The sequence below is a fragment of the Hyperoodon ampullatus genome (genome assembly GCF_949752795.1).
Source record: "Hyperoodon ampullatus genome assembly, chromosome: 16".
Taxonomy (NCBI): domain Eukaryota; kingdom Metazoa; phylum Chordata; class Mammalia; order Artiodactyla; family Ziphiidae; genus Hyperoodon; species Hyperoodon ampullatus.
Window position 1 is genome coordinate 45,109,731 of NC_136929.1, and position 4,035 is coordinate 45,113,765.

A 4,035-nucleotide genomic window follows, 5' to 3' on the forward strand; every position below is an offset into this window, starting at 1 on the left:
TCTGCTAGTCCATAAACCACAGTATGAGCAGCAAAGGTTTAGAGTGCACTAGTCTCCGGAGTGGACATGGAAATGTTCCACTGGAGTGAGGGAAGGAAATGTTAAGACACATCTATAGTCTTTATCAAAAAAGTAGGAAATTAGGAGAAGGCTACTATGGCGCGGCTCTGGAGGCCACAGTTGCGGTGCTGGCTTCGGCCCCAGCAGCACCATGGTGACGCTCGCTGAGCTTCTCGTGCTCCTGGCTGCCCTCCTGGCCACGGTCTCGGGCTACTTCGTCAGCATCGATGAGCATACAGAGGAGTGCTTCTTCAAACGGGTCACCTCGGGCACCAAGATGGGCCTCATCTTCGATGTAGCCGAGGGCGGCTTCCTGGACATCAATGTGGAGGCTACAGGGCCTGAAAATAAAGGAATTTATAAAGGAGACAGGGAGTCCAGTGGGAAATACACATTTGCTGCTCACATGGGTGGAACATACAAGTTTTGTTTTAGCAATAGTGTGTCCACCGTGACTCCAAAGATAGTGATGTACACCACTGATAAAGGGGAGGCCCCCTAAGGACAAGACATGGAAACAGAAGCTCACCAGAACAAGCTAGAAGAAATGATTAACGAGCTCGCTGTGGCAATGACAGCTGTAAAGCATGAACAGGGGAGTTCGGGAGAGAATACACAGAGCAATCAATGACAACACAAACAGCAGAGTGGTCCTTTGGTCCTTCTTTGAAGCTCTTGTTCTAGTTGCCATGACATGGGGACAGATCTACTACCTGAAGAGATTTTTTTGCAGTCCAGAGGGTTGTTTAAAAAGCCTTTTCCTGATGATCCCAAACTCATAATTCACTGTTTACCAAACATCTTGGTCATAATAATGTCATTAGTTTCTACGTTTTTATTTTCTGAACTGTACATTCACAGCTTCTGTTTCTTTGTGATTAAGAGATATCGGAGGAAAACACTTCTTTAGGAAAGTTATAGTGAAATTTGACATGTGACTGGCATGATTTCATATTTGAATTCTGCCTTCATTATACAGGTCCTTCCAGAACTCAAGCACTGTAAGTGGACTATAGGTGTATAGTCCTTATTATATCTTCTTTCCTTTTGTGTTCATCATAAAATGCAGTTTGTTCAGGATAGTACTTTACTAAAATGACTGCATTCTTGGGATCCCTTATCCTGCAGTTCAAGTCATTAAAGATTCATTTTGTTGAGTCCTTATGAGAAACAACAATCTGAATCTTGACATTTTCTATCCAGCCTAATGGCAGAGCTCTGTGACTAGAATATGCTACCAGGTTGGTACTTTTATATCTTGTCTATCTTGTTTTTGCTTTAAAAATAAGACTTAAACCAACAACCTTTTTCCCCTTATAGTTTTACTTTGAACTCTAGAACTCAATCACCTCCACTTAAAATTGTTGACACAAGCAGCTAATAACCAGTTTTTTGGTGTCTGCCTAACCTTGTAAGAAGTATCTATTAAAGCCAATTTTCTGGGTGTTTCAGTGAATGATAGTTCTTTTTCTTTCTATGCTGGCACATCCACTTTCTCTACTCTTGGCACATAGGAGGTATGCATTCAAGTAATTGGAAAAATCTGGATTTCTGATGCCAAAGGGTTAAAAGCCTCTTGGATTTCTTTGCAGTGATATACAGCCACTGTTTTATTTTTTATCAGTGGCATTTGGCCACTGTTTAATTAGAGTACTGAACATTACTGTCAGTATTAGGGTTTTTGTTTTTGTTTCTCTTGGGTCGTTCTTTTATGGCACATGTGAACTTTGTTTTGTATAAAGTAAAATGACTTTTTCTTGGTCTCTGATGATGGGTTTAAAATTAAGGGATCATCTGGTTTTGGTGTGGATCTGGTTTGGTGTGGATTTGGTTTGGTGTGGATCCAGGATTATGTTGTAACTGATGTATATTAGTTACTTGTACATTTTATTTTTTGGATCTTTGCAAGGGGAAAACTACAAGTAACAAGTTTTATATAACTAATTTAAATTTATTAAAAGTTTTTATTTTCAGGATAAGCAATTTTTCAACCTTGGGTGAAAATACTTGCAACAGTTTAAGGTGACTGTGTTTTACCTTAGGACAACTGTTGCATGCCAATTTGTGTGTGTGTGTGTGTGTGTGAAAACACTTCAAAACTGAGTTAAAAGATGTAAATTTAAAATTGGTTGTGTATCTAACCTGCCCGAGGTTCAGTCAGTAAACAATTATTTTTAAAAACAAAAAACAACAAGAACAAAAGTAGGAAATTAAATGTTGTACAGTAATATACAGATCAAATCTGGTACCTTCACTCACTCTGTCTGCTGGACAATGGCATGTGTAATATGTAAGAAATCCTGTGGTGGGGGTGGGCATTCTGTAACTTGGAGGAGTTGACAATGGCACCTTTTCTCCTATGTCAAATTTCAACTTATAGTCACATACTGAAATTGTATTACTCAGTGGATTTCTGGATTTTATTACCTAATGTTAACTGAGCTTCATAAAATGGACAAGTGGCTTAAAAGGAGTCCTACACACAAACTACTGATCAAGAATTACACTAGGAATATAAATACAGGTGAAGTGGCAGTGATAATGTTTCTACTATTCCTAGAACGAGGTCTTGGTAGCTACACAGTAACATCAAAATAATTATCCCAAGATCTGACTCCAAGTTTGTTAAAAATAAATCTAAATTATAAATAAGACTATTTGCACTATATGTTTACGTGTACAAGTATTAACAATTAACCCCACTATGACTGTATCTTGTTCCTTAGGATATTAGTGAAGCCATCATGATTAGCAGGACTTTTCAAAACAAAGCATTTCCATGGAGCAAATCTGTACTATTTTTCAGCTACATTTAAAGACATGCAACTCTCAATCTGGTACAAAATTTTATTAAATTTGATGTTACATTTTTAGAAATCACTTTTGCATTTTCTTACATAATAGCAGAGACAAAAAGTCATGCACTGGGTAGTGACTTAGCCTTTCTGGTGTATTTCACCACCAAAAATGTACATGAAAAACAGTATGGTAACCAACACATAGAATACCAACAGTGACTCAAGGAGTCCCCATCTTCTAGGTGCCAGGGTCATCTCCATTCAGCTAAAAGTTGAGAATAGTACACAGGATATTTTTGATGGGCCTAAAAATTGGCTTCCATCACTTTTGCTCAGTTTCCATTGACCTGAACTCAAAACTTGACTGCAACTAACTGCAAGAGAGACTGGGAAGTACTGTCTACCAAAATTTTTAAAAGAGCTGTGTTTGAAGCCAGTATCTCTGATGAGTAAGTAAAGCTGAGAAGAAGTGAGCCAAAGAACTGTTGTATATCATTATACTTGATGGTTAAACTTGTGTGCATATTGGCTTTTTGAAAATTATTTCAAAAAATAAATTAAAAACAATAATAAAAGTATAAAATAAATGGGCATCCAGTCAGACATTTAGGACTAGCAGCCAATCTGATTTGTGTATGTGATTTCCTTTTTCAGAGTTTTGTTTTGTTTTTGAGGATATAGCAGTCTAGCCCTATTTGAAAAATGTACATAAAGAAACAAACAGGGAAAAAATGCTTAAGGTCAGCTAGCATCTTATTCAAAATACATATAAATGACTTTTTACCAGATTCCTACAAAACTAATGACACATTAATAGATATTAGGGTGTATTATGAAGACTAAACATCAAAATGTATGAATCTAGATGGGTTTACTTTCTTTTAAAATTAGTCTATAAACTAGTATATAAAATATATATTTCTGAATGCTTAATTGGTATCTAATAATATTCTCTAGAATTTAGGGAATTAATCTAATTAAGTTTGCTAGGCTGACAACAAAATCACAGAAAACAACTCAAGAAATGAAGACCATATAGCAGATGACTGTTCTTATTATCTCTGGATATAATAGTCCCAGGGAAGATAAAATATTCATCATACTTTTGTAAAATGAATGAAAGCTGCAAATTAAAATTCCAAATCCTGATAACATAATTGTACAAGAGGGAAAAAAG

General features: G+C 36.5%; 1 pseudogene across 1 annotated transcript; it reads left to right on the forward strand.

Moving 5' to 3' along the window:
• The first annotated feature begins 211 nt into the window (after positions 1-211).
• LOC307064906 (transmembrane emp24 domain-containing protein 2-like) lies at positions 212-842 on the forward strand (annotated as a pseudogene). Its single transcript has one exon. The product of its transcript is annotated as a transmembrane emp24 domain-containing protein 2-like (transcript).
• The last annotated feature ends 3,193 nt before the right edge of the window (positions 843-4,035 follow it).